The sequence below is a fragment of the Hemicordylus capensis genome, chromosome 2 (assembly GCF_027244095.1).
Source record: "Hemicordylus capensis ecotype Gifberg chromosome 2, rHemCap1.1.pri, whole genome shotgun sequence".
Lineage (NCBI taxonomy): Eukaryota > Metazoa > Chordata > Lepidosauria > Squamata > Cordylidae > Hemicordylus > Hemicordylus capensis.
Genome location: NC_069658.1, coordinates 125649247 through 125660914, shown reverse-complemented (window position 1 = coordinate 125660914; position 11668 = coordinate 125649247). Strand labels below are relative to the sequence as shown.

The following is an 11668-nucleotide window of genomic DNA, read 5'->3' as shown; positions in this document are numbered from 1 at the left end:
TACATTGAAATGATTGATCCATTATATTGCTGCTTTGTTTTTTCAGATGTACACACAATCTACCCATGGTCTTGGACAACACTAAACTATAATAAATGTGCCTTCTCAAGTACATACACTACTGTATCTGACACTCTACGAAGAATATCATATTCTTAATACGTTACAAGTCTGCATTGATTCATGTTCTCTGTGTTGTAAGTGTAGCTTTACATGTAACTTTGCCCTTTGTGTTACCCATTCATTACTTTCTCCAGTGAATGTGGTGTCAGAAAAGGCATACAATAACTCTAGCTACCCTGTGTTCAAGAGCTAACTTGTTCCATTGCCAGGTTCTTAAGTGTTTTTACAAGGCCTCTATCACTGTAGCCTAGTGAACAGGTTCTAGTTTTTAAAGCAGACTCATCAAACTGCATCCCTTGCTGACATCAAAGCATCTGAGTACCAGACTGTTCTAGCTAATTCTAAGTCTGGGGCTTGTGCTCCAGATTAGTGTTGTGCTACTGAATGGAACAATGCTCGTGTTTGTGTGCAACATTTGCACAACAAATGGTATGCCACCTCTGTCTGAATGGGAACATTTGTGCAAGAGTGCTCTTGTGAAAATCCAGGGTGTGTCTGTGTTTAGTGCAACTAAGTTTAACTTACCGTATATACTCGAGTATAAGCCAAGGTACCTAATTTTACCTAAGAAACCAAAAAACTGATTGACTTGAGTATAAGCCTAGGGTGGGAAATGCAGCAGCTACTGGTGAGTTTCAATAATCAAAACAAATGCCAATAAAATTACATTAATTGAGACATCAGTGGGGTATATTGTGACCAGTATGTACTTTATTATAGGGGGACATTTTAGCACGGGCAGATAGATGACTCGAGTATAAGCTGAGGCTGATTTTTTCAGCACATTTTGGGTGCTGAAAAATTTGGCTTATACTCGAGTATATATGGTATTTGCTCTGGATGCTGCCCCCTGGGGAGTATGTGAGAACTGGGGCTCTTAAATAGAATGTGGATAGAATGTGGATAGATTCTGGCCCTTTGTCAGAATGCAGTCCTGCTTTATAGTATCTGTACGTGAAACGTTTTGGGCATAAAATGTTGTGTACTTGAAACGGTCAGTTCCTGGTGTTTTGTAGACAAAACAAAATGCCCATTTTCCAAATCCGAAAGATTTGTACAAAAAACAAAATGTCCTTGTTTCGACTACAAAATGTTTTGTTGTTTCAGAACTCCATTTTGTGGCGATCTCCAAGTCAGTCTCCATTTTGTGTTTGACATCTCTTTGAATGTCCTGCCCTTCCAGCCTTCCGATCGGTGACCTAAAGCATGGGCTGACCTGCTGACGATTCCCTTTTTGTTGCTCATTGGCTCTTTTGCTTCTTGCCACTCTTTACTGACCCCACATTAGCCAGGGGAAGGGTCGAAGAAAGGGCTAGGGTGGGGGGAGTTCAAGGAGGGGTTTTCAATCCATTCAACAAGTTAGTTACTCATTCGCCATTCTGCCTTTCTGCCTTTCTGCCTCATTGAAGAGAGAGAGAGAGAACTAGTTTGCATTGCATGGCATGCCTCAAGTTGCCATGATGATGCCATTTACACACACACACACATACACACCTCCCTCCCTCCCTCCCTCTGGAATTCTGTATTCTTGGGGTTTTTTCCTGTTTGGAGGGATGTTTGGGGTTGCAAGTGAATTTAAAAAGTTGTGTGTTATGTTTAGTTTAGAAGTTTAAACAGGGGTTCTGCGTGGGAGGGATCCCCATACTAGCAGGTGGTTAAGGGTAGTGTAGCCTTGTGGTTGTTTTTTTAAAAACACAATTCTGTCTTTTTTCCCATTCCAAAGATTGGGGGGGGGGGCACTTTTAAAAAACAGAAGCCTGCCCTCTGACCCATAACTGATATTTTCTGCTCAGCAGCCTATTGTATGATCCTCCCTAGTCACTATTGTTGTATTAGTTAATTGTATCTATTCTGGGGACTAGTTATATTGTTTGTATCTGCTTGTGTCTCTATTCCCTTACTGCTCCCTATCTATTCCCTTGTATCTGTTTCCTAGTTACAATGTATATATATTATGCAATGCAAATGCCTTGGATGGTTGTTGTTGGGCTGTATTTTGGGGACCTCATGGATGGGCATCCTGGTTCGTTCTCTCTCTCTCTCTCTCTCTCTGGACTTCTTCTTTGCAATGAAGATTGGGTCATATTGTGACTTCTAGCATCATCATTTTTATTCAAATTAGATAGGTTGTGTGGTGCCACAGGTTCCAGTTTGTTGCAGAAATGTCAAAAATAGCGAGATTATTCCCTATGGGAAAAATCTTAAACTTCAAAAATCCACCAAAGATCAGCATTTTGCCCAATTCCTCTGAAATTTGGGTGGCAGCTTCCACTCATTGGGCACTACCACCCCCACCCACTAGTTTTGCCCCGGGGCCGTTTTTAAAATTCAAAACGTTTCAGATTCGGAGTTTGCAATTTCAAACAAAGAACCAAATTGAAATGTTTCGGATTGGCTCCTTTCGAACAAAGAACAAAATGGGGGTGTTTGGGATTTGGGCCAAAAATGAAACAGAAAAAAACAACACAACCCTATCTGGTACTGCTTCTAGGAGTTGTGTTTCTGCTATTGTGTAGTGGCTAGAAATGGCAGATTCAAATCACTGCTCCTTTAGTCTTACTTGTCTCTGTGGTGTTTGGGAGGGTAAAATTCTGCTTTGTGGTATTTGGAGGAATGTATAGTATATTACATCCCTTTTGCCCTCTTTAGTATTCTCAAGGTTGTGTTTTGTTTTGTGGGGTGTGTGTGCGTGCGTGTGTGTGTTAATGGAGCATATTTCTCCTCTTTCTATTCTAATATTTGATAACATAATTTTCTTTCTTCCTCATATTACTTGTCCTGCTTTACCAGCTTGTAATTTGGAGCAGCTGAGACTCTGTTGCAGTATCACACTTACAACATAAAGGGATGGGGAACATCACAATAAGGTCACAGACAAATATGTACTTTCTAAATCAAAAAGTTAGTTTTAACTTTCATTGATATTCACTGGTGTGTTAGATCTCTAAGAGTTGAAAACTCTTGTTTTTAAGAGGACTTTTAGAAAGTTATTAATAAATAGAAATTTTCCACATGTGCAATGGATAGCATAGGGTATGTACAGAAGCACAACACAAAGCAATGTTGTGGTTGTGAGTCCATGTCTCACCTGGGCCCCTAGTTCTAAAGTATTCAGAATTAAAAACTTGGTGTTTTTAGCAACCAATTAAAAATGCATACTTTAAAAGAGGCTGTAGTTTTGATAGTTCTCAATTTTTTGGCTTTTAAAATGACTTTCAATTTAAACATTTAAAAAATTGTAATTTTAATTGTGGTTTTAGTCTGGTTTTTTAACTTGTTTAGTTTAATTTGGTTAACTTTATTTGTCTTATTTTATATTGTATCAATTTTATTAATGTTCTTGTTCGCCTGCAGCTGCTGCCAACTCTTCTGGTGGCTACTTGGGAACGGGCCTTCTCCATTGCAGCCCCTGGACTTTGGAATGTGCTCCTTGGTGAAATAAGAGCCTCTGATCCACCCCTGAGCAGTAGAGTACTGCAGGGTTGGAGGGTATACATATCTAAATAAATAAATTACAACCACTTTGTGGAGCGGGCTGATTTATGGTTTTCTAACTCCATCATGTTCTTGTTTTTAGAACTCGCTGATGAGGAGCCAGGCAATGCTGACGCACCACCAAATGTGGTGGTGCTTGCGAAAGACCATGGTGAATGGCTGAGGGTGATGGCTAGTTGTCTTGATGTCCTTAAAAATGTTGCTATGCGGATTTTTGAACAAGCCATGGGAGTTACTGATTACCAGAAGACAGTCCTGAAACTCTGTAATGATTTGTCAGAGGCCTTCAAGTTTCAGAAATTAATTAAAAATGAGTATATGTATTCCTGTACCACCACATATTGCGGGGGGGAGGGGAGACATGAAAACTCGTAGGGGCCAAAAGCCATCCTCTGCTGCTAATTCTTTAGAAAACCCATCCACACGATCCGCTGATGATCCTACAGAGCTGTCTCAGTCAAACCCATCTGCTGATCCACGGGATGCTGATGAACAGTTGGTTACCCGTCATGGTCTGTCTTATCTACAGCGGCCCTTTTCCATTGTTGAATCCTGCTATGGGTTCTCGGTCAGATACTTCTGTAGAATCTCACACTAATATGGCTTCATGTGTATACCCAGACCCCCCATATTCAAGAGGGGGTATTTGCTTTAACAGTGTTCCCACTGTGTGGGCACTGTATCTCAACCGGTCCCACTTCCCATTCCCCAGGAAGATCCCAGGGCCTTGCTAATTGGGTAGTAAAGGCTGAACTAGTGTTCTTGCTAGCATTACAGGAGAGGGTAATGTAAAATTGTTTGTCATCCACTTATAACAGTTCCAGGGGTGTAGGGGCAAAGTCAGCACAGTCCCAAAGATCTCCACCTGCAGGTGGCATGTTACCCACCTAACTATAAGTTACAGGCATCATTTTGAATTCAGTAACATATGCACCCCTCTGTATCTCAACTTTAATCCTCCAGGACCTGCAGTTTGTGTGGCTATGGTGAGGCTCCAGCTTTTGCTGGGAGCTTTTCTCTTTTCCTCCCCCCACCTTTAAAATTACTACCATGGTGTGGAGAAAGTTGAAAGAGATTTCCCCCCCTCTCACATAACACTAGAACAAGGGGTCAACCCATGAAATCAAAAAAAGCAAAGGAAGTACTTTTTCACACAACACATAACCAACTTGGAGAATTCTCTGCCACAAGATGTGGTGATGGATAACAACCTGGATGGCTCTAAGAGGGTTTGGATAACTTCATGGAGGAGAAGTCTATCAATGGCTACTAGTCGGAGGGCTATAGGCCACCTCCAGCCCCAGAGACAGGATGCCTCTGAATACTAGTTGCAGGGGAGTTACAGCAGGAGAGAGGGCATGCACATACTTCTTGCCTGTGGGCTTCCCAGTGGCATCTGGTGGGTCACTGTGTGAAACAGGATGCTAGACTAGATGGGCCTTGGGCCTGATCCATCAAAGCTGTTCTTATTAAACTCAAATCGATTTGCACATCTCTCATTAGAGAGGATTGACAGATTTTGGCTCTGATCCAAAACAGCAAGTATGGAGTTGCTGGAGCCACGCATTTAAAGAAGAAGAAAAATCAAAGGCAAATAACTGTTTGTGTAGGGACTGAATCCCTCCCCCCTTCAAACAGGTGATAGATAGGATTTGGGATTTCTTAAAATGGCTATGCATATGTAGCACCAACTGTTCTACTGGAATGACAAATCATGCATACAGCACCCATTTGCATTCACAATTCCCCATCCAGTTATGCCTCTGCATGCAGATTTGCTTCTGTTAGTATATAGCCCCTGCCTGGTTTGGGGCATTAATCTATAGGTATTCTACAGCTTTCCATTTCGAGATTTAAACAAAATAAATTCCTTTGCAAGATTAAAGTATTCAGGGATTAATGAGGAGCCATTTAAGTTAAAGTTTAATTTGAGAGTAGCAGGTTTTTTGGTTGTTGTTTTTTTAAACACAAGAAATTGTGTAAAACATCATCCCTATAGAATTTTCAATTAATATGGTATTATTTATTGCCTCTTTCGCCTTATGATTTAATAAGAATCTTTTCCTATTAAGCTAAACGCCCTGCAATGTTCAACACCATTAATTCATGATACATTATCACACACATTTTTTAGTTCCTGTTTCTTTTTTCAGTATGTGTCTTTGCTGTCTGATTCAGGATAAACTGAAACACAGATACACATCTTGATTTGGAAAGGACAGGGAGGCTTCTTTAAAGCAGATTTAGTGCCTTCAGTGGCGCTAAGTTGGGTCCTGCATGTGCAAGAAGACATGGGGAATGTGGATCACCATATCCAGCATTTGAGGTCAAATCCATGCAGGATGGCCCAAGGTACTGACATGCCTGAAGCAGGGTGCCATACATTGCCTGGTCCCCAAGCCCCTCTTTCTATGCTTTGAAAGCAGCACAGGAGGTTTGCCAGCAGCTTCTCCTTCTCTCCTTGTGCTTCTTGCAGACTTTGCAAAGGGTATGAGGAGATGCTCTCCATGCAAGGCTTGCAAGGGCCAGAGAGGTCTTGAAGAGCTGCTTCAATGATGGTGGTAGGGGCATTTTGCTGTCCTACTGGCATGGGTACACCGAGGTAATCTGGGGGCCTGGACCACCCAGCCATGAGCCCCGCTCTGCATGAGGCCCCCAAATCTCCTTTGGGGGTACCATCCTGCCAAACCTCCACTTTTTTTAAAAAAAAGTCGTACCATGGCTGAAGCGTGGCTGTGGGGGGAAGAAGTGGAGCAGTCCTTTCCCCTTCTCTCCCCCTCCCCCAGCGGCAGTGGAGTGGGAGCAGGAGAGACACTGACCCCATCCATTGGGGCCAGCATCTTTAAACAACTGTGAGGTGCACCTGTGCAGTTTAGAAATTGTCGCAAGCCCGTGATGTCACGGACTTGTGACTATCACAACTGCGAAGGTGAGCTTCATAATTGCTTAAAGACGCTAGCCCGAATGGATGGGGCCAGCGTCTCTCCTGCTCCCAACCCACTGCTGCTGAGAGAGGGGGGAAGGGAAAAGGACTGCTCCACTCCACCCACCCCTGCAGCCACCCCTCGGCTACGGTAAGACTTTTAAAAAGTTGTGCTTTGGCAGGGCGGGTGCATGGTAGCTCAGCTGCCGGAGGACCCCAGCCCCAGCCATTTGGGGGCTCCCCCGGACCTTGGAGGACTGTACCGGGTCCCCAAGGTCTGGGGGTTGATGTGCCTCTGCCCACTGGTGCTGCAATAATCCACCGCTTAAGGTGACTGCCTCCCTTCGCCTCATGAAAGGGCCACCTCTGGATGCAAGATTCCTGTTGCTAAATTGTACTCAGGCATCTTCTGATAAGCTACACACCCCTGGTCATGGAAGCACAGTTGCTATGGACAAGGATCTCTGGATTGGACCACAGGATATAATCCAAAGGAGTGGATTGTGCATGGATAAGGAAGCCACATGCACTTCAAACTTTCTCCTTAGGTATACCTACAATTTGTTATTGGGAGCTTCTTGAGGGAGAATGAAAGAGAATGTTTGCCATTGTATGTTTACCCAACCTCATGACAACTATTGTGACAGTTTGCTTTTCAAGACGAGCCGTGCTTCACAGATGCACATTTTTAGTAAGAGCCACTTTACAGGAAGAAATCAGGGAACGTCTTGCAATTTTCTTTCCAAAATGTTTTAATGGAAAATGTCTTTTTATGTGGTTATCAATTAAACTGTGGCTAAAAGTCAATTAAGTAATAATTGGAGAATAAACTAATGGATTTATCTTTGGTAAATTTGAAATCATATTTGAAAGCCTACCCTCATTACTGCAGCCTTGATGTATTAAAAATAATTTATCTGTATAATGGTATTCATTAAACATAAAGTTTTCGTTGCTAGGATGAATGTCTCATATGAATGTACAAAATATAGCCTGTAAAAAATAGACTATATTTTGAAGCTAATGCAAAATTTGTTCCTCATTTATGTTTTTCACATAATGTTAGATAAGCTGGTTCCTTCTTCTTTGTTCACTTTTAAAAAACTTGAGTAAGGAGAAGAAAAAGAAATATGTTTATAGCAGACATCTTAGTTTCTAAACTGCAGATTTATTTTCACTGATGTCAACAGAAAATAGTGCATCATATTTAGTTTTGTTAGGATCAAAAGGACCGTCCTGAACAGTGAAAACTGACTTTGACTGTCCCCATATATGAATTTCTGGCTGAAATATGCTTACAAAGTAGCTGTCTCTACTTTTGACTGGTTGTAATATTGCAAAGAAGCCTAAGGAATATATCTGGAAACAACAATTCCTCAGGGACATCCTTCTTCATGCAAATTGCAGTGGTCGATTCTACAATAATTTCAAAATTAATTTTTGTGAACTGGCACTTAGAGTTCCCAGGATGCATAAGTGTGGCTATAAATGTTGCCTTCTGAGAATAGCAATCACATTAATTACCTTGAACATTCTGGTATATTTTAAATTATTTCTGGGACTTGATAATGGAGCCAAAGTGTCAGCAGAATACTGACTCGGAGATAGGATGCCCCTAAATACCAGTTGCAGGGGAAGCAACAGCAGAAATGGGGGCATGTCTTCATCTCCTGCTTGTGAGTTTTCCAGGGGCATCTGGTGGGTCACTGTGGGAAACAGGATGTTGGACTAGATCGACCTTGCGCCTGATCTGGCAAGGTTGTTTTTATGTTCTGTTTAAGGCTCTAGCTTTTTGTTCTGGATGGTTTTGCTTCATTGTTGCTGGTCCTTCCAAAAGTCCTGAAATAATAGTCTTTAACTTCAGCAGCTTTGGAGTGACCAATGACTATGAAGCAAAACCAGCCAGTGCAAAGAGGAACATAGGGTTATAGGAAGGTGCCATATACTGAGTCAGACCATTGGTCCATCTAGCTCAGTATTGTCTACACAGACTGGTAGTGGCATCTCCAAGATTGCAGGCAGGAATCTCTCCCTAGCCCTATCTTGGCGATGCCAGGGAAGGAAATTGGAACTTTCTGCATGCAAGCATGCAGGTGCTCTTCCCAGAGGTGTCCCATAGCCTAAAGGGAATATCTTACTGTGCTCACATGTAGTTTCCCATTCATATATAAACCAGAATGGACACTGCTTCACAAAGGGGACACTTCATGCCTGCTACCACAAGACTAGCTGGAGCTGTAAAAAGAAAAGGGAAGAGTGTGCTTCAGGTGAGGTCAGTGCAGGGGGAAGAAGGGTGTCTCTAGGCTTGTTGAAGTGCAGGGCGGTGCCCGTAAGGAGTGTGGGGCAATGTCAGCACTGGCTCTGGGAGGGGCTGGTGAGGCAAAAGAGGTGTCACATTGCCTTCAACTCTAGCAGTGGAAGGCAATGAGCTGGCCCCAGAGGTGCACTTAGGTAATTTTGGAGCCTGGACCTAAAGGCTTTTGGAGGCCCCACCTCCCCTGCAAATTAAACATCATCATGCTCCACCAGGCAACCACACCACCCAGGACAAACTAAAGAGGATTTGGGGGGCCCCAGCGGCTGTGGAGGCCCTGGACTTTGGCCCCCAGGTCCAGGGGTAATGTGTCTGGCTGGCCCTGCCTATAGCACTTATGGAGGGACATTTTAGCAATATCCCTCATGATCTAATACTGTACCCATGTGAGCTGGGATGCTGAAACTGTGGAACACTTTTTGTTAAAAAACAGGGTTTATAATGATATAAGGAAATATTTCATAGCTCCATTATTGATCTCACTCCTTGGAAGGACAACAGAGTAGGGATGTGCAAAAGGTTTTAAAGCTGAAATGTTTCGACTCAAAATGAGCCTTCAACTCAAAACAAGCCATTTCGAGTGTCTCAAGCTTTAAATAAAACTCAGAAACATTTTGATGTTTTGAGCTCTATTTTGGAGGCCTGTTTTTCTCTTGCTGATTGGTTTTCTGGCACTGGCTCCCAATTGGCTTGGGGACTGGAATTGGGAATTAGGAATTGGCAGTGGAAGCTCTCTCTCTCTCTCTGATATTTCTTGGTGTTTGCTGTGATGATCCCCATGTCTGGCCCTGAGACTAACTTGTGCTTCACTCACTGCTCTGCTCTGCTCTGCATCTGCATTGCAAGGTGTACTCAGTAAAATGTGGATGAAGTTGCTGTAGTTGAGCTTGAGGCTAAGGGTGCTGTTGTGGCAGCTGTTGCAGAGCTAGGAAGTAGCATAAGGAGTCATAATTGTGTCTGAGAGAGAAACTTGTGCCAACAATGCTACTGTAGCTCAGGCACTACGGCTGACAGTGGACTCTGGTGCACAAGCACAGTGGCGGCAGCTCTTGGATCCAGGCGACCTTCCGAGCGTGGTCCATTGCCTTGCCCACCCTGAACAGTGCCTCATCTCCCCAGTGAGGAAGACGAGGCATCCACCACTACAATGCCCCGCATCCCCCACCATCTCAGAATCGCCCCCTTCCCTTTAACGCCAGGTCCCCACTGCTCTTCTTCACATTTACTTTCACCATTAAAAAAACCCCAACCCATTCCCAGCACCTGCCACGTGACCATTTTAAAGGAGTTTTGGAGGAGCTGCATGGGTTTCAAATCAAATCAAATCTTTGTTACAGTCATTCAACCAGCAAAACATAAAGTACAAAAGCTTTACATAAAAGCGAACTCGGTACGGGTTTCATTAGGTCTGCCTCACAAAGTGCACATCTAAGAGTAGGATCCAGATCAAGCCAGGTGATCATGGCCAAGCAGCATTGACACAAATAAGAGATGACTAAATTAATTTCAGTGGGTGGTCCTGACTAATGTTGTTTGGATTCGGCCCTGAGACTACACAACTCCTACTAAAACTCCACCTCCATCAAGAGAGGGTTAAACTGTAGACTTCAGGCTCTACTGACAACTTGCCCAGCTCTCCTCTCCTCACTTCCTTTTTGCTTTGCTTGACATCCAGCCTGATGAAGAGTTTTGGGGAATTCAAAAGCTTGCTTGTGTGTTGTTTTTGTTGGCCCCATGTCGCTTTTGAATTTTTCTAATGACCCAACATCCCCTCTCCATTGAGTAATCACAAGCACCCCCACCCCGCACATACTGAAGACATACTGGAGACATATTTGTTCACCCAGGCTTTTAGATTCAGGGGTTCTCAACCTTGGGTCCCCAGATGTTGGTGGACTTCAACTCCCATAATCCCCAGCCATAATGGCCAAATGCCATTGTGGTTGGGAGTTATGGGAGTTTAAGTCCACCAACATCTGGGGACCCAAGGTTGAGAACCCCTAATATTCCATGTTTGCAAAAGATTCCAAATTTAATTATTTAAATGCTTATATTATTTCAATTGTAAACTGCCCAGAGATGCAAGTATTGGGCAGTATAGAAGTTTGATAGATAGATAGATAGATAGATAGATAGATAGATAGATAGATAGATAGATAGATAGATAGATAGAACTTGAAACCCCTTTACTAACTGCTGGTCCAGGAAACTGCACATGAAGAATGTAGTGGTCCTTGAAACTCTGCACGAAGAATTTAGTGGTCCTTGACTCCAAAAAGGTTGCGAAACACTGCTCTAGACAAAGCAGGAGCAAAAACACAGCTAAATGTTTTGTTACTGTTGTTAAAAACAAGATCCCAATTAGTTGCTATAATGGCGATGCAATACACATGATGTATCTGCTACAATAAAAATACTTCTCTCCAGACCTTTTTTATTGCATAAATTAAAACATAAAAAGGGAATTGCAACAGAAGTTTTGACATATATATGTCAGCTTCAGTGTTCTATATCCCACTGTTTAAAATCTACACATATATGCAAGATTTCCCCCCAATCGTTTAAAATCTACACTTATATCCAAGATTTCCCCCCAATCAAATTAAACACCTGGGTAATACATAAAAATGGGGGAGGAGAGAGGAGGAGAAGGTTGATGACTCAGCGATAGTCATCAACCTTCTCAGCGATAACCAGGCATAGCTGTGAGTCATCACCCTCCTCCTCCTCTCTCCTGCCCCGTTTGTTATGTGTTACTCAGGTGTTTAATTAGATTGGGGGAAAGTCTTGGAAGCTGACATATATATGTCGAA

The 11668-nt window shown here is 42.8% G+C and overlaps 1 pseudogene; it reads left to right on the top strand.

Moving 5' to 3' along the window:
- The first annotated feature begins 223 nt into the window (after positions 1-223).
- LOC128348424 (uncharacterized) lies at positions 224-383 on the top strand (annotated as a pseudogene).
- The last annotated feature ends 11285 nt before the right edge of the window (positions 384-11668 follow it).